Here is a 14,994-nt window from a genome sequence, read left to right as displayed (position 1 = left end):
GATCGACAAATTTTTGAATCATCACATAAGTAATGTGCGCCAACATTGATATCAACAATAGATGTTTACTGTCTCAAAGAAACTTTCAAATAATTCAAAATTAGGCTATATAAGGGAATTGTGTTTATTGCTGCACTTGCATTTCGAGTATACATACCCTAAATAGACGTAGTCGGCAGGATTCGAACAATGGATTTCTAGTCCATCGCCTTAACCACTCGGCCACGAATACTGCTATGTTGTACTGTTTAACACAGCAATGGGATCGACAAATTTTTGAATCATCACATAAGTAATGTGCGCCAACATTGATATCAACAATAGATGTTTACTGTCTCAATGAAACTTTCAAATAATTCAAAATTAGGCTATATAAGGGAATAGTGTTTATTGCTACACTTGCATTTCGAGTATACATACCCTAAATAGACGTAGTCGGCAGGATTCGAACCTGCGCGGGCAGAGCCTAATGGATTTCTAGTCCATCGCCTTAACCACTCGGCCACGACTACTGCTATGTTGTACTGTTTAACACAGCAATGGGATCGACAAATTTTTGAATCATCACATAAATAATGTGCGCCAACATTGATATCAACAATAGATGTTTACTGTCTCAATGAGACTTTCAAATAATTAAAAATTAGGCTATATAAGCGAATTGTGTTTATTGCTACACTTGCATTTCGAGTATACATACCCTAAATAGACGTAGTCGGCAGGATTCGAACCTGCGCGGGCAGAGCCCAATGGATTTCTAGTCCATCGCCTTAACCACTCGGCCACGACTACTGTTATGATGTTCTGTTTAACACAGCAATGGGATCGACAAATTTTGGAATCATCACATAAGTAATGTGCGCCAACATTGATATCAACAACAGACGTTTACTGTCTCAATGAAACTGACAAATAATTCAAAATGAGGCCAAGTCGAGAAATTGTGTTTATTGCTACACTTGCATTTCGAGTATACATACCCTAAATAGACGTAGTCGGCAGGATTCGAACCTGCGCGGGCAGAGCCCAATGGATTTCTAGTCCATCGCCTTAATCACTCGGCCACGACTACTGCTATGTTTTACAGTTTAACACAGCAATGGGATCGACAAATTTTGGAATCATCACGTAAGTAATGTGCGCCAACATTGATATCAACAACAGACGTTTACTGTCTCAATGAAACTGACAAATAATTCAAAATGAGGCCAAGTCGAGAAATTGTGTTTATTGCTACACTTGCATTTCGAGTATACATACCCTAAATAGACGTAGTCGGCAGGATTCGAACCTGCGCGGGCAGAGCCCAATGGATTTCTAGTCCATCGCCTTAACCACTCGGCCACGACTACTGCTATGTTTTACTGTTTAACACAGCAATGGGATCGACAAATTGTTGAATCATCACATAAGTAATGTGCGCCAACATTGATATCAACAATAGATGTTTACTGTCTCAATGAAACTTTCTAATAATTAAAAATTAGGCTATATAAGGGAATTGGGTTTATTGCTACACTTGCATTTCGAGTATACATACCCTAAATTGACGTAGTCGGCAGGATTCGAACCTGCGCAGGCAGAGCTCAATGGATTTCTAGTCCATCGCCTTAACCACTCGGCCACGACTTCTATGTTGTACTGTTTAACACAGCAATGGGATCGACAAATTTTTGAATCATCACATAAGTAATGTGCGCCAACATTGATATCAACAATGAAACTTCCAAATAATTCAAAATTAGGCCAAGTAGAGAAATTGTGTTTATTGCTACACTTGCATTTCGAGTATACATACCCTAAATTGACGTAGTCGGCAGAATTCGAACCTGCGCGGGCAGAGCCCAATGGATTTCTAGTCCATCGCCTTAACCACGCGGCCACGACTACTGTTATGTTGTACTGTTTAACACAGCAATGGGATCGACAAATTTTGGAATCATCACATAAGTAATGTGCGCCAACATTGATATCAACAACAGACGTTTACTGTCTCAATGAAACTGACAAATAATTCAAAATGAGGCCAAGTCGAGAAATTGTGTTTATTGCTACACTTGCATTTCGAGTATACATACCCTAAATAGACGTAGTCAGCAGGAGTCGAACCTGCGTTGGCAGAGCCCAATGGATTTTTAGTCCATCGCCATAACCACCCGGCGACGACTACTGCTCTGTTGTACTGTTTAACACAGCAATGGGATCGACAAATTTTGGAATCATCACATAAGTAATGTGCGCCAACATTGATATCAACAACAGACGTTTACTGTCTCAATGAAACTGACAAATAATTCAAAATTAGGCTATATAATTGTGTTTATTGCTACACTTGCATTTCGAGTATACATACCCTAAAAAAAACGTAATCGGCAGGATTCGAACCTGCGCGGGCAGAGCCCAATGGATTTCTAGTCCATCGCCTTAACCACTCGGCCACGACTACTGTTATGTTGTACTGTTTAACACGCAATGGGATCGACAAATTTTTGAATCATCACATAAGTAATGTGCGCCAACATTGATATCAACAATAGATGTTTACTGTCTCAAAGAAACTTTCAAATAATTCAAAATTAGGCTATATAAGGGAATTGTGTTTATTGCTGCACTTGCATTTCGAGTATACATACCCTAAATAGACGTAGTCGGCAGGATTCGAACAATGGATTTCTAGTCCATCGCTTTAACCACTCGGCCACGAATACTGCTATGTTGTACTGTTTAACACAGCAATGGGATCGACAAATTTTTGAATCATCACATAAGTAATGTGCGCCAACATTGATATCAACAATAGATGTTTACTGTCTCAATGAAACTTTCAAATAATTCAAAATTAGGCTATATAAGGGAATTGTGTTTATTGCTACACTTGCATTTCGAGTATACATACCCTAAATAGACGTAGTCGGCAGGATTCGAACCTGCGCGGGCAGAGCCTAATGGATTTCTAGTCCATCGCCTTAACCACTCGGCCACGACTACTGCTATGTTGTACTGTTTAACACAGCAATGGGATCGACAAATTTTTGAATCATCACATAAATAATGTGCGCCAACATTGATATCAACAATGAAACTTCCAAATAATTCAAAATTAGGCCAAGTAGAGAAATTGCGTTTATTGCTACACTTGCATTTCGAGTATACATACCCTAAATAGACGTAGTCGGCAGGATTCGAAACTGCGCGGGCAGAGCCCAATGGATTTCTAGTCCATCGCCTTAACCACTCGGCCACGACTACTGCTATGTTTTACTGTTTAACACAGCAATGGGATCGACAAATTTTTGAATCATCACATAAGTAATGTGCGCCAACATTGATATCAACCATAGATGTTTACTGTCTCAATGAGACTTTCAAATAATTCAAAATTAGGCTATATAAGGGAATTGGGTTTCTTACTGCACTTGCATTTCGAGTATACATACCCTAATTTGACGTAGTCGGCAGGATTCGAACCTGCGCAGGCAGAGCTCAATGGATTTCTAGTCCATCGCCTTAACCACTCGGCCACGACTACTGCTATGTTGTACTGTTTAACACAGCAATGGGATCGACAAATTTTTGAATCATCACATAAATAATGTGCGCCAACATTGATATCAACAATGAAACTTCCAAATAATTCAAAATTAGGCCAAGTAGAGAAATTGTGTTTATTGCTACACTTGCATTTCGAGTATACATACCCTAAATAGACGTAGTCGGCAGGATTCGAACCTGCGCGGGCAGAGCCCAATGGATTTCTAGTCCATCGCCTTAACCACTCGGCCACGACTACTGTTAAGTTGTACTGTTGAACACAGAAATGGGATCGACAAATTTTGAAATCATCACACAAGTAATGTGCGCCAACATTGATATCAACAACAGACGTTTAGTGTCTCAATGAAACTTTCAAATAATTCAAAATTAGGCTATATAATTGTGTTTATTGCTACACTTGCATTTCGAGTATACATACCCTAAAAAAATGTAGTCGGCAGGATTCGAACCTGCGCGGGCAGAGCCCAATGGATTTCTAGTCCATCGCCTTAACCACTCGGCCACGACTACTGTTATGTTGTACTGTTTAACACAGCAATGGGATCGACAAATGTTGGAATCATAAATAATGTGCGCCAACATTGATATCAACAATGAAACTTTCAAATAATTGAAAATTAGGCCAAGTGGAGAAAATGTGTTTATTGCTACACTTGCATTTCGAGTATACATACCCTAAATAGACGTAGTCGGCAGGATTCGAAACTGCGCGGGCAGAGGCCAATGGATTTCTAGTCCATCGGCTTAACCACTCGGCCACGACTACTGCTATGTTGTACTATGTTGTTTAACACAGCAATGGGATCGACAAATTTTGGAATCATCACATAAGTAATGTGCGCCAACATTGATATCAACAATAGATGTTTACTGTCTCAATGAGACTTTCAAATAATTAAAAATAAGGCTATATAAGGGAATTGTGTTTATTGCTACACTTGCATTTCGAGTATACATACCCTAAATAGACGTAGTCGGCAGGATTCGAACCTGCGCGGGCAGAGCCCAATGGATTTCTAGTCAATCGCCTTAACCACTCGGCCACGACTACTGTTATGTTGTACTGTTTAACACAGCAAAGGGATCGACAAATTTTGGAATCATCACATATGTAATGTGCGCCAACATTGATATCAACAACAGACGTTTACTGTCTCAATGAAACTGACAAATAATACAAAATTATTCCAAGTAGAGTAATTGTGTTTATTGCTACACTTGCATTTCGAGTATACATACCCTAAATAGACGTAGTCGGCAGGATTCGAACCTGCGCGGGCAGAGCCCAATGGATTTCTAGTCAATCGCCTTAACCACTCGGCCACGACTACTGCTATGTTGTACTGTTTAACACAGCAATGGGATCGACAAATTGTTGAATCATCACATAAGTAATGTGCGCCAACATTGATATCAACAATAGATGTTTACTGTCTCAATGAAACTTTCTAATAATTCAAAATTAGGCTATATAAGGGAATTGGGTTTATTGCTACACTTGCATTTCGAGTATACATACCCTAAATTGACGTAGTCGGCAGGATTCGAACCTGCGCAGGCAGAGCTCAATGGATTTCTAGTCCATCGCCTTAACCACTCGGCCACGACTACTATGTTGTACTGTTTAACACAGCAATGGGATCGACAAATTTTTGAATCATCACATAAGTAATGTGCGCCAACATTGATATCAACAATGAAACTTCCAAATAATTCAAAATTAGGCCAAGTAGAGAAATTGTGTTTATTGCTACACTTGCATTTCGAGTATACATACCCTAAATAGACGTAGTCGGCAGGATTCGAACCTGCGCGGGCAGAGCCCAATGGATTTCTAGTCCATCGCCTTAACCACTCGGCCACGACTACTGTTAAGTTGTACTGTTGAACACAGCAATGGGATCGACAAATTTCGGAATCATCACACAAGTAATGTGCGCCAACATTGATATCAACAACAGACGTTTAGTGTATCAATGAAACTTTCAAATAATTCAAAATTAGGCTATATAATTGTGTTTATTGCTACACTTGCATTTCGAGTATACATACCCTAAAAAAATGTAGTCGGCTGGATTCCAACCTGCGCGGGCAGAGCCCAATGGATTTCTAGTCCATCGCCTTAACCAATCGGCCACAACTACTGTTATGTTGTACTGTTTAACACGCAATGGCATCGACAAATTTTGGAATCATAAATAATGTGCGCCAACATTGATATCAACAATGAAACTTTCAAATAATACAAAATTATTCCAAGTAGAGTAATTGTGTTTATTGCTACACTTGCATTTCGAGTATACATACCCTAAATAGACGTAGTCGGCAGGATTCGAACCTGCGCGGGCAGAGCCCAATGGATTTCTAGTCAATCGCCTTAACCACTCGGCCACGACTACTGTTATGTTGTACTGTTTAACATAGCAATGGGATCGACACATTTTGGAGTCATCACATAAGTAATGTGCGCCAACATTGATATCAACAATGGAACTGTCAAATAATTCAAAATTAGGCCAAGTAGAGAAATTGTGTTTTTTAGCTACACTTGCATTTCGAGTATACATACCCTAAATAGACGTAGTCGGCAGGATTCGAACCTACGCGGGCAGAGCCCAATGGATTTCTAGTCCATCGCCTTAACCACTCGGCCACGACTACTGTTATGTTGTACTGTTTAACACAGCAATGGGATAGACAAATTTTGGAATCATAAATAATGTGCGCCAACATTGATATCAACAATGAAACTTTCAAATAATTCAAAATTAGGCCAAGTAGAGAAATTGTGTTTATTGCTACACTTGCATTTCGAGTATACATACACTAAATTGACGTAGTCGGCAGAATTCGAACCTGCGCGGGCAGAGCCCAATGGATTTCTAGTCCATCGCCTTAACCACTCGGCCACGACTACTGTTATGTTGTACTGTTTAACATAGCAATGGGATCGACACATTTTGGAGTCATCACATAAGTAATGTGCGCCAACATTGATATCAACAATGGAACTGTCAAATAATTCAAAATTAGGCCAAGTAGAGAAATTGTGTTTTTTAGCTACACTTGCATTTCGAGTATACATACCCTAAATAGACGTAGTCGGCAGGATTCGAACCTACGCGGGCAGAGCCCAATGGATTTCTAGTCCATCGCCTTAACCACTCGGCCACGACTACTGTTATGTTGTACTGTTTAACACAGCAATGGGATAGACAAATTTTGGAATCATCACATAAATAATGTGCGCCAACATTGATATCAACAACAGACGTTTAGTGTCTCAATGAAACTTTCAAATAATTCAAAATTAGGCTATATAATTGTGTTTATTGCTACACTTGCATTTCGTGTATACATACCCTAAATAGACGTAGTCAGCAGGATTCGAACCTGCGCGGGCAGAGCCCAATGGATTTCTTGTCCATCGCCTTAACCACTCGGCCACGACTACTGCTATGTTGTACTGTTTAACACAGCAATGGGATCGACAAATTTTGGAATCATCACATAAATAATGTGCGCCAACATTGATATCAACAACAGACGTTTACTGTCTCAATGAAACTGACAAATAATTCAAAATGAGTCCAAGTCGGGAAAATGTGTTTATTGCTACACTTGCATTTCGAGTATACATACCCTGAATAGACGTAGTCAGCAGGATTCGAACCAGCGTTGGCAGAGCCCAATGGATTTTTAGTCCATCGCCATAACCACCCGGCCACGATTACTGCTCTGTTGTACTGTTTAACACAGCAATGGGATCGACAAATTTTGGAGTCATCACATAAGTAATGTGCGCCAACATTGATATCAACAACAGACGTTTACTGTCTCAATGAAACTGACAAATAATTCAAAATTAGGCTATATAAGGGAATTGTGTTGATTGCTACACTTGCATTTCGAGTATACATACCCTAAATAGACGTAGTCGGCAGGATTCGAACCTACGCGGGCAGAGCCCAATGGATTTCTAGTCCATCGCCTTAACCACTGGCCACGACTACTGTTATGTTGTACTGTTTAACACAGCAATGGGATCGACAAATTTTGGAATCATCACATAAATAATGTGCGCCAACATTGATATCAACAATGAAACTTTCAAATAATTCAAAATTAGTCCAAGTAGAGAAATTGCGTTTATTGCTACACTTGCATTTCGAGTATACATACCCTAAATAGACGTAGTCGGCAGGATTCGAAACTGCGCGGGCAGAGCCCAATGGATTTCTAGTCCATCGCCTTAACCACTCGGCCACGACTACTGTTATGTTGTCCTGTTTAACACAGCAATGGGATCGACAAAGTAATGTGCGCCAACATTGATATCAACAACAGACGTTTACTGTCTCAATGAAACTGACAAATAATTCAAAATAAGTCCAAGTAGAGAAATTGTGTTTATTGCTACACTTGTATTTCGAGTATACATACCCTAAATAGACGTAGTCGGCAGGATTCGAACCTGCGTTGGCAGAGCCCAATGGATTTTTAGTCCATCGCCATAACCACCCGGCGACGACTACTGCTCTGTTGTACTGTTTAACACAGCAATGGGATCGACAAATTTTGGAATCATCACATAAGTAATGTGCGCCAACATTGATATCAACAACAGACGTTTACTGTCTCAATGAAACTGACAAATAATTCAAAATTAGGCTATATAATTGTGTCTATTGCTACACTTGCATTTCGAGTATACATACCCTAAAAAAAAAGTAATCGGCAGGATTCGAACCTGCGCGGGCAGAGCCCAATGGATTTCTAGTCCATCGCCTTAACCACTCGGCCACGACTACTGTTATGTTGTACTGTTTAACACGCAATGGGATCGACAAATTTTTGAATCATCACATAAGTAATGTGCGCCAACATTGATATCAACAATAGATGTTTACTGTCTCAAAGAAACTTTCAAATAATTCAAAATTAGGCTATATAAGGGAATTGTGTTTATTGCTGCACTTGCATTTCGAGTATACATACCCTAAATAGACGTAGTCGGCAGGATTCGAACAATGGATTTCTAGTCCATCGCTTTAACCACTCGGCCACGAATACTGCTATGTTGTACTGTTTAACACAGCAATGGGATCGACAAATTTTTGAATCATCACATAAGTAATGTGCGCCAACATTGATATCAACAATAGATGTTTACTGTCTCAATGAAACTTTCAAATAATTCAAAATTAGGCTATATAAGGGAATTGTGTTTATTGCTACACTTGCATTTCGAGTATACATACCCTAAATAGACGTAGTCGGCAGGATTCGAACCTGCGCGGGCAGAGCCTAATGGATTTCTAGTCCATCGCCTTAACCACTCGGCCACGACTACTGCTGTGTTGTACTGTTTAACACAGCAATGGGATCGACAAATTTTTGAATCATCACATAAATAATGTGCGCCAACATTGATATCAACAATGAAACTTCCAAATAATTCAAAATTAGGCCAAGTAGAGAAATTGCGTTTATTGCTACACTTGCATTTCGAGTATACATACCCTAAATAGACGTAGTCGGCAGGATTCGAAACTGCGCGGGCAGAGCCCAATGGATTTCTAGTCCATCGCCTTAACCACTCGGCCACGACTACTGCTATGTTTTACTGTTTAACACAGCAATGGGATCGACAAATTTTTGAATCATCACATAAGTAATGTGCGCCAACATTGATATCAACAATGAAACTTCCAAATAATTCAAAATTAGGCCAAGTAGAGAAATTGTGTTTATTGCTACACTTGCATTTCGAGTATACATACCCTAAATAGACGTAGTCGGCAGGATTCGAACCTGCGCGGGCAGAGCCCAATGGATTTCTAGTCCATCGCCTTAACCACTCGGCCACGACTACTGTTAAGTTGTACTGTTGAACACAGAAATGGGATCGACAAATTTTGGAATCATCAAACAAGTAATGTGCGCCAACATTGATATCAACAACAGACGTTTAGTGTCTCAATGAAACTTTCAAATAATTCAAAATTAGGCTATATAATTGTGTTTATTGCTACACTTGCATTTCGAGTATACATACCCTAAAAAAATGTAGTCGGCAGGATTCGAACCTGCGCGGGCAGAGCCCAATGGATTTCTAGTCCATCGCCTTAACCACTCGGCCACGACTACTGTTATGTTGTACTGTTTAACACAGCAATGGGATCGACAAATGTTGGAATCATAAATAATGTGCGCCAACATTGATATCAACAATGAAACTTTCAAATAATTGAAAATTAGGCCAAGTGGAGAAAATGTGTTTATTGCTACACTTGCATTTCGAGTATACATACCCTAAATAGACGTAGTCGGCAGGATTCGAAACTGCGCGGGCAGAGGCCAATGGATTTATAGTCCATCGGCTTAACCACTCGGCCACGACTACTGCTATGTTGTACTGTTTAACACAGCAATGGGATCGACAAATTTTGGAATCATCACATAAGTAATGTGCGCCAACATTGATATCAACAATAGATGTTTACTGTCTCAATGAGACTTTCAAATAATTAAAAATTAGGCTATATAAGGGAATTGTGTTTATTGCTACACTTGCATTTCGAGTATACATACCCTAAATAGACGTAGTCGGAAGGATTCGAACCTGCGCGGGCAGAGCCCAATGGATTTCTAGTCAATCGCCTTAACCACTCGGCCACGACTACTGTTATGTTGTACTGTTTAACACAGCAATGGGATCGACAAATTTTGGAATCATCACATATGTAATGTGCGCCAACATTGATATCAACAACAGACGTTTACTGTCTCAATGAAACTGACAAATAATTCAAAATTATTCCAAGTAGAGTAATTGTGTTTATTGCTACACTTGCATTTCGAGTATACATACCCTAAATAGACGTAGTCGGCAGGATTCGAACCTGCGCGGGCAGAGCCCAATGGATTTCTAGTCAATCGCCTTAACCACTCGGCCACGACTACTGTTATGTTGTACTGTTTAACACAGCAATGGGATCGACAAATTGTTGAATCATCACATAAGTAATGTGCGCCAACATTGATATCAACAATAGATGTTTACTGTCTCAATGAAACTTTCTAATAATTCAAAATTAGGCTATATAAGGGAATTGGGTTTATTGCTACACTTGCATTTCGAGTATACATACCCTAAATTGACGTAGTCGGCAGGATTCGAACCTGCGCAGGCAGAGCTCAATGGATTTCTAGTCCATCGCCTTAACCACTCGGCCACGACTACTATGTTGTACTGTTTAACACAGCAATGGGATCGACAAATTTTTGAATCATCACATAAGTAATGTGCGCCAACATTGATATCAACAATGAAACTTCCAAATAATTCAAAATTAGGCCAAGTAGAGAAATTGTGTTTATTGCTACACTTGCATTTCGAGTATACATACCCTAAATAGACGTAGTCGGCAGGATTCGAACCTGCGCGGGCAGAGCCCAATGGATTTCTAGTCCATCGCCTTAACCACTCGGCCACGACTACTGTTAAGTTGTACTGTTGAACACAGCAATGGGATCGACAAATTTCGGAATCATCACACAAGTAATGTGCGCCAACATTGATATCAACAACAGACGTTTAGTGTATCAATGAAACTTTCAAATAATTCAAAATTAGGCTATATAATTGTGTTTATTGCTACACTTGCATTTCGAGTATACATACCCTAAAAAAATGTAGTCGGCAGGATTCCAACCTGCGCGGGCAGAGCCCAATGGATTTCTAGTCCATCGCCTTAACCACTCGGCCACGACTACTGTTATGTTGTACTGTTTAACACAGCAATGGGATCGACAAATTTTGGAATCATAAATAATGTGCGCCAACATTGATATCAACAATGGAACTTTCAAATAATTGAAAATTAGGCCAAGTAGAGAATATGTGTTTATTGCTACACTTGCATTTCGAGTATACATACCCTAAATAGACGTAGTCGGCAGGATTCGAAACTGCGCGGGCAGAGCCCAATGGATTTCTAGTCCATCGCCTTAACCACTCGGCCACGACTACTGCTATGTTGTACTGTTTAACACAGCAATGGGATCGACAAATTTTGGAATCATCACATAAGTAATGTGCGCCAACATTGATATCAACAATAGATGTTTACTGTCTCAATGAGACTTTCAAATAATTAAAAATTAGGCTATATAAGGGAATTGTGTTTATTGCTACACTTGCATTTCGAGTATACATACCCTAAATAGACGTAGTCGGCAGGATTCGAACCTGCGCGGGCAGAGCCCAATGGATTTCTAGTCCATCGCCTTAACCACTCGTCCACGACTACTGCTATGTTGTACTGTTTAACACAGCAATGGGATCGACAAATTTTGGAATCATCACATAAATGATGTGCGCCAACATTGATATCAACAATGAAACTTTCAAATAATTCAAAATTAGGCCAAGTAGAGAAATTGTGTTTATTGCTACACTTGCATTTCGAGTATACATACCCTAAATTGACGTAGTCGGCAGGATTCGAACATGCGCGGGCAGAGCCCAATGGATTTCTAGTCCATCGCCTTAACAACTCGGCCACGACTACTGCTATGTTGTACTGTTTAACACAGCAATGGGATCGACAAATTTTGGAATCATCACATAAGTAATGTGCGCCAACATTGATATCAACAACAGACGTTTACTGTCTCAATGAAACTGACAAATAATTCAAAATGAGGCCAAGTCGAGAAATTGTGTTTATTGCTACACTTGCATTTCGAGTATACATACCCTAAATAGACGTAGTCAGCAGGATTCGAACCTGCGTTGGCGGAGCCCAATGGATTTTTAGTCCATCGCCATAACCACACGGCGACGACTACTGCTCTGTTGTACTGTTTAACACAGCAATGGGATCGACAAATTTTGGAGTCATCACATAAGTAATGTGCGCCAACATTGATATCAACAACAGACGTTTACTGTCTCAATGAAACAGACAAATAATTCAAAATGAGGCCAAGTCGAGAAATTGTGTTTATTGCTACACTTGCATTTCGAGTATACATACCCTAAATACACGTAGTCAGCAGGATTCGAACCTGCGTTGGCAGAGCCCAATGGATTTTTAGTCCATCGCCATAACCACCCGGCCACGACTACTGTTATGTTGTACTGTTTAACACAGCAATGGGATTGACAAATTTTTGAATCATCACATAAATAATGTGCGCCAACATTGATATCAACAATGAAACTTCCAAATAAATCAAAATTAGGCCAAGTAGAGAAATTGTGTTTATTGCTACACTTGCATTTCGAGTATACATACCCTATATAGACGTAGTCGGCAGGATTCGAACCTGCGCGGGCAGAGCCCAATGGATTTCTAGTCCATCGCCTTAACCACTCGGCCACGACTACTGTTATGTTGTACTGTTGAACACAGCAATGGGATCGACAAATTTTGGAATCATCACACAAGTAATGTGCGCCAACATTGATATCAACAACAGACGTTTAGTGTCTCAATGAAACTTTCAAATAATTCAAAATTAGGCTATATAATTGTGTTTATTGCTACACTTGCATTTCGTGTATACATACCCTAAATAGACGCAGTCGGCAGGATTCGAACCTGCGCGGGCAGAGCCCAATGGATTTCTTGTCCATCGCCTTAACCACTCGGCCACGACTACTGCTATGTTGTACTGTTTAACACAGCAATGGGATCGACAAATTTTGGAATCATCACATAAATAATGTGCGCCAACATTGATATCAACAATGAAACTTTCAAATAATTCAAAATTAGGCCAAGTAGATAAATTGTGTTTATTGCTACACTTGCATTTCGAGTATACATACCCTAAATTGACGTAGTCGGCAGGATTCGAACCTTCGCGGGCAGAGCCCAATGGATTTCTAGTCCATCGCCTTAACCACTCGGCCCACGACTACTGTTATGTTGTACTGTTTAACACAGCAATGGGATCGACAAATTTTGGAATCATCATATAAGTAATGTGCGCCAACATTGATATCAACAACAGACGTTTACTGTCTCAATGAAACTGACAAATAATTCAAAATGAGTCCAAGTCGGGAAATGTGTTTATTGCTACACTTGCATTTCGAGTATACATACCCTGAATAGACGTAGTCAGCAGGATTCGAACCAGCGTTAGCAGAGCCCAATGGATTTTTAGTCCATCGCCATAACCACCCGGCCACGATTACTGCTCTGTTGTACTGATTAACACAGCAATGGGATCGACAAATTTTGGAGTCATCACATAAGTAATGTGCGCCAACATTGATATCAACAACAGACGTTTACTGTCTCAATGAAACTGACAAATAATTCAAAATTAGGCTATATAAGGGAATTGTGTTGATTGCTACACTTGCATTTCGAGTATACATACCCTAAATAGACGTAGTCGGCAGGATTCGAACCTACGCCGGCAGAGCCCAATGGATTTCTAGTCCATCGCCTTAACCACTGGCCACGACTACTGTTATGTTGTACTGTTTAACACAGCAATGGGATCGACAAATTTTGGAATCATCACATAAATAATGTGCGCCAACATTGATATCAACAATGAAACTTTCAAATAATTCAAAATTAGTCCAAGTAGAGAAATTGCGTTTATTGCTACACTTGCATTTCGAGTATACATACCCTAAATAGACGTAGTCGGCAGGATTCGAAACTGCGCGGGCAGAGCCCAATGGATTTCTAGTCCATCGCCTTAACCACTCGGCCACGACTACTGTTATGTTGTCCTGTTTAACACAGCAATGGGATCGACAAATTTTGGAGTCATCACATAAGTAATGTGCGCCAACATTGATATCAACAACAGACGTTTACTGTCTCAATGAAACTGACAAATAATTCAAAATTAGGCTATATAATTGTGTTTATTGCTACACTTGCATTTCGAGTATACATACCCTAAAAAAACGTAATCGGCAGGATTCGAACCTGCGCGGGCAGAGCCCAATGGATTTCTAGTCCATCGCCCTTAACCAATCGGCCACGACTACTGTTATGTTGTACTGTTTAACACGCAATGGCATCGACAAATTTTGGAATCATAAATAATGTGCGCCAACATTGATATCAACAATGAAACTTTCAAATAATTCAAAATTAGGCCAAGTAGAGAAATTGTGTTTATTGCTACACTTGCATTTCGAGTATACATACACTAAATTGACGTAGTCGGCAGAATTCGAACCTGCGCGGGCAGAGCCCAATGGATTTCTAGTCCATCGCCTTAACCACTCGGCCACGACTACTGTTAAGTTATACTGTTTAACACAGCAATGGGATCGACACATTTTGGAGTCATCACATAAGTAATGTGCGCCAACATTGATATCAACAATGGAACTGTCAAATAATTCAAAATTAGGCCAAGTCGAGAAATTGTGTTTATTGCTACACTTGCATT

General features: G+C 39.9%; 41 non-coding genes across 41 annotated transcripts; all 41 read right to left on the bottom strand.

The window, feature by feature from the left end:
- Positions 1–430: 430 nt before the first annotated feature.
- Positions 431–512, bottom strand: TRNAS-AGA (transfer RNA serine (anticodon AGA)). The gene has a single exon. It is a non-coding gene; the product is annotated as a tRNA-Ser (tRNA).
- A 198-nt stretch (positions 513–710) lies between these two features.
- On the bottom strand, positions 711–792 carry TRNAS-AGA (transfer RNA serine (anticodon AGA)). Its single transcript has one exon. It is a non-coding gene; the product is annotated as a tRNA-Ser (tRNA).
- Positions 793–990: 198 nt separating this feature from the next.
- Positions 991–1,072, bottom strand: TRNAS-AGA (transfer RNA serine (anticodon AGA)). The gene has a single exon. It is a non-coding gene; the product is annotated as a tRNA-Ser (tRNA).
- A 198-nt stretch (positions 1,073–1,270) lies between these two features.
- Positions 1,271–1,352, bottom strand: TRNAS-AGA (transfer RNA serine (anticodon AGA)). Its single transcript has one exon. It is a non-coding gene; the product is annotated as a tRNA-Ser (tRNA).
- A 736-nt stretch (positions 1,353–2,088) lies between these two features.
- On the bottom strand, positions 2,089–2,170 carry TRNAF-AAA (transfer RNA phenylalanine (anticodon AAA)). Its single transcript has one exon. It is a non-coding gene; the product is annotated as a tRNA-Phe (tRNA).
- A 194-nt stretch (positions 2,171–2,364) lies between these two features.
- On the bottom strand, positions 2,365–2,446 carry TRNAS-AGA (transfer RNA serine (anticodon AGA)). The gene has a single exon. It is a non-coding gene; the product is annotated as a tRNA-Ser (tRNA).
- Positions 2,447–2,906: 460 nt separating this feature from the next.
- TRNAS-AGA (transfer RNA serine (anticodon AGA)) lies at positions 2,907–2,988 on the bottom strand. Its single transcript has one exon. It is a non-coding gene; the product is annotated as a tRNA-Ser (tRNA).
- A 179-nt stretch (positions 2,989–3,167) lies between these two features.
- TRNAS-AGA (transfer RNA serine (anticodon AGA)) lies at positions 3,168–3,249 on the bottom strand. The gene has a single exon. It is a non-coding gene; the product is annotated as a tRNA-Ser (tRNA).
- Positions 3,250–3,447: 198 nt separating this feature from the next.
- Positions 3,448–3,529, bottom strand: TRNAS-AGA (transfer RNA serine (anticodon AGA)). The gene has a single exon. It is a non-coding gene; the product is annotated as a tRNA-Ser (tRNA).
- Positions 3,530–3,708: 179 nt separating this feature from the next.
- On the bottom strand, positions 3,709–3,790 carry TRNAS-AGA (transfer RNA serine (anticodon AGA)). Its single transcript has one exon. It is a non-coding gene; the product is annotated as a tRNA-Ser (tRNA).
- A 193-nt stretch (positions 3,791–3,983) lies between these two features.
- TRNAS-AGA (transfer RNA serine (anticodon AGA)) lies at positions 3,984–4,065 on the bottom strand. Its single transcript has one exon. It is a non-coding gene; the product is annotated as a tRNA-Ser (tRNA).
- Positions 4,066–4,524: 459 nt separating this feature from the next.
- On the bottom strand, positions 4,525–4,606 carry TRNAS-AGA (transfer RNA serine (anticodon AGA)). The gene has a single exon. It is a non-coding gene; the product is annotated as a tRNA-Ser (tRNA).
- Positions 4,607–4,804: 198 nt separating this feature from the next.
- Positions 4,805–4,886, bottom strand: TRNAS-AGA (transfer RNA serine (anticodon AGA)). The gene has a single exon. It is a non-coding gene; the product is annotated as a tRNA-Ser (tRNA).
- Positions 4,887–5,084: 198 nt separating this feature from the next.
- Positions 5,085–5,166, bottom strand: TRNAS-AGA (transfer RNA serine (anticodon AGA)). The gene has a single exon. It is a non-coding gene; the product is annotated as a tRNA-Ser (tRNA).
- A 176-nt stretch (positions 5,167–5,342) lies between these two features.
- On the bottom strand, positions 5,343–5,424 carry TRNAS-AGA (transfer RNA serine (anticodon AGA)). Its single transcript has one exon. It is a non-coding gene; the product is annotated as a tRNA-Ser (tRNA).
- Positions 5,425–5,872: 448 nt separating this feature from the next.
- TRNAS-AGA (transfer RNA serine (anticodon AGA)) lies at positions 5,873–5,954 on the bottom strand. Its single transcript has one exon. It is a non-coding gene; the product is annotated as a tRNA-Ser (tRNA).
- A 180-nt stretch (positions 5,955–6,134) lies between these two features.
- TRNAS-AGA (transfer RNA serine (anticodon AGA)) lies at positions 6,135–6,216 on the bottom strand. Its single transcript has one exon. It is a non-coding gene; the product is annotated as a tRNA-Ser (tRNA).
- Positions 6,217–6,390: 174 nt separating this feature from the next.
- Positions 6,391–6,472, bottom strand: TRNAS-AGA (transfer RNA serine (anticodon AGA)). Its single transcript has one exon. It is a non-coding gene; the product is annotated as a tRNA-Ser (tRNA).
- A 180-nt stretch (positions 6,473–6,652) lies between these two features.
- On the bottom strand, positions 6,653–6,734 carry TRNAS-AGA (transfer RNA serine (anticodon AGA)). Its single transcript has one exon. It is a non-coding gene; the product is annotated as a tRNA-Ser (tRNA).
- A 473-nt stretch (positions 6,735–7,207) lies between these two features.
- On the bottom strand, positions 7,208–7,289 carry TRNAF-AAA (transfer RNA phenylalanine (anticodon AAA)). Its single transcript has one exon. It is a non-coding gene; the product is annotated as a tRNA-Phe (tRNA).
- Positions 7,290–7,747: 458 nt separating this feature from the next.
- Positions 7,748–7,829, bottom strand: TRNAS-AGA (transfer RNA serine (anticodon AGA)). The gene has a single exon. It is a non-coding gene; the product is annotated as a tRNA-Ser (tRNA).
- Positions 7,830–8,008: 179 nt separating this feature from the next.
- Positions 8,009–8,090, bottom strand: TRNAF-AAA (transfer RNA phenylalanine (anticodon AAA)). Its single transcript has one exon. It is a non-coding gene; the product is annotated as a tRNA-Phe (tRNA).
- A 194-nt stretch (positions 8,091–8,284) lies between these two features.
- TRNAS-AGA (transfer RNA serine (anticodon AGA)) lies at positions 8,285–8,366 on the bottom strand. Its single transcript has one exon. It is a non-coding gene; the product is annotated as a tRNA-Ser (tRNA).
- A 460-nt stretch (positions 8,367–8,826) lies between these two features.
- TRNAS-AGA (transfer RNA serine (anticodon AGA)) lies at positions 8,827–8,908 on the bottom strand. The gene has a single exon. It is a non-coding gene; the product is annotated as a tRNA-Ser (tRNA).
- Positions 8,909–9,087: 179 nt separating this feature from the next.
- TRNAS-AGA (transfer RNA serine (anticodon AGA)) lies at positions 9,088–9,169 on the bottom strand. The gene has a single exon. It is a non-coding gene; the product is annotated as a tRNA-Ser (tRNA).
- A 179-nt stretch (positions 9,170–9,348) lies between these two features.
- TRNAS-AGA (transfer RNA serine (anticodon AGA)) lies at positions 9,349–9,430 on the bottom strand. Its single transcript has one exon. It is a non-coding gene; the product is annotated as a tRNA-Ser (tRNA).
- A 193-nt stretch (positions 9,431–9,623) lies between these two features.
- TRNAS-AGA (transfer RNA serine (anticodon AGA)) lies at positions 9,624–9,705 on the bottom strand. Its single transcript has one exon. It is a non-coding gene; the product is annotated as a tRNA-Ser (tRNA).
- A 174-nt stretch (positions 9,706–9,879) lies between these two features.
- On the bottom strand, positions 9,880–9,961 carry TRNAY-AUA (transfer RNA tyrosine (anticodon AUA)). The gene has a single exon. It is a non-coding gene; the product is annotated as a tRNA-Tyr (tRNA).
- Positions 9,962–10,439: 478 nt separating this feature from the next.
- TRNAS-AGA (transfer RNA serine (anticodon AGA)) lies at positions 10,440–10,521 on the bottom strand. The gene has a single exon. It is a non-coding gene; the product is annotated as a tRNA-Ser (tRNA).
- A 198-nt stretch (positions 10,522–10,719) lies between these two features.
- Positions 10,720–10,801, bottom strand: TRNAS-AGA (transfer RNA serine (anticodon AGA)). Its single transcript has one exon. It is a non-coding gene; the product is annotated as a tRNA-Ser (tRNA).
- Positions 10,802–10,977: 176 nt separating this feature from the next.
- TRNAS-AGA (transfer RNA serine (anticodon AGA)) lies at positions 10,978–11,059 on the bottom strand. Its single transcript has one exon. It is a non-coding gene; the product is annotated as a tRNA-Ser (tRNA).
- Positions 11,060–11,252: 193 nt separating this feature from the next.
- TRNAS-AGA (transfer RNA serine (anticodon AGA)) lies at positions 11,253–11,334 on the bottom strand. The gene has a single exon. It is a non-coding gene; the product is annotated as a tRNA-Ser (tRNA).
- Positions 11,335–11,508: 174 nt separating this feature from the next.
- Positions 11,509–11,590, bottom strand: TRNAS-AGA (transfer RNA serine (anticodon AGA)). The gene has a single exon. It is a non-coding gene; the product is annotated as a tRNA-Ser (tRNA).
- A 198-nt stretch (positions 11,591–11,788) lies between these two features.
- On the bottom strand, positions 11,789–11,870 carry TRNAS-AGA (transfer RNA serine (anticodon AGA)). Its single transcript has one exon. It is a non-coding gene; the product is annotated as a tRNA-Ser (tRNA).
- Positions 11,871–12,329: 459 nt separating this feature from the next.
- TRNAF-AAA (transfer RNA phenylalanine (anticodon AAA)) lies at positions 12,330–12,411 on the bottom strand. Its single transcript has one exon. It is a non-coding gene; the product is annotated as a tRNA-Phe (tRNA).
- A 198-nt stretch (positions 12,412–12,609) lies between these two features.
- Positions 12,610–12,691, bottom strand: TRNAF-AAA (transfer RNA phenylalanine (anticodon AAA)). The gene has a single exon. It is a non-coding gene; the product is annotated as a tRNA-Phe (tRNA).
- A 179-nt stretch (positions 12,692–12,870) lies between these two features.
- Positions 12,871–12,952, bottom strand: TRNAS-AGA (transfer RNA serine (anticodon AGA)). The gene has a single exon. It is a non-coding gene; the product is annotated as a tRNA-Ser (tRNA).
- A 454-nt stretch (positions 12,953–13,406) lies between these two features.
- Positions 13,407–13,489, bottom strand: TRNAS-AGA (transfer RNA serine (anticodon AGA)). The gene has a single exon. It is a non-coding gene; the product is annotated as a tRNA-Ser (tRNA).
- A 197-nt stretch (positions 13,490–13,686) lies between these two features.
- TRNAF-AAA (transfer RNA phenylalanine (anticodon AAA)) lies at positions 13,687–13,768 on the bottom strand. Its single transcript has one exon. It is a non-coding gene; the product is annotated as a tRNA-Phe (tRNA).
- Positions 13,769–14,226: 458 nt separating this feature from the next.
- TRNAS-AGA (transfer RNA serine (anticodon AGA)) lies at positions 14,227–14,308 on the bottom strand. Its single transcript has one exon. It is a non-coding gene; the product is annotated as a tRNA-Ser (tRNA).
- A 449-nt stretch (positions 14,309–14,757) lies between these two features.
- Positions 14,758–14,839, bottom strand: TRNAS-AGA (transfer RNA serine (anticodon AGA)). The gene has a single exon. It is a non-coding gene; the product is annotated as a tRNA-Ser (tRNA).
- Between the last annotated feature and the right edge of the window lie 155 nt (positions 14,840–14,994).

The sequence above is a fragment of the Saccoglossus kowalevskii genome, chromosome 4, assembly GCF_978046115.1.
Source record: "Saccoglossus kowalevskii chromosome 4, keSacKowa6.1, whole genome shotgun sequence".
Lineage (NCBI taxonomy): Eukaryota > Metazoa > Hemichordata > Enteropneusta > Harrimaniidae > Saccoglossus > Saccoglossus kowalevskii.
This window is presented reverse-complemented; position numbering and strand designations above follow the sequence as displayed.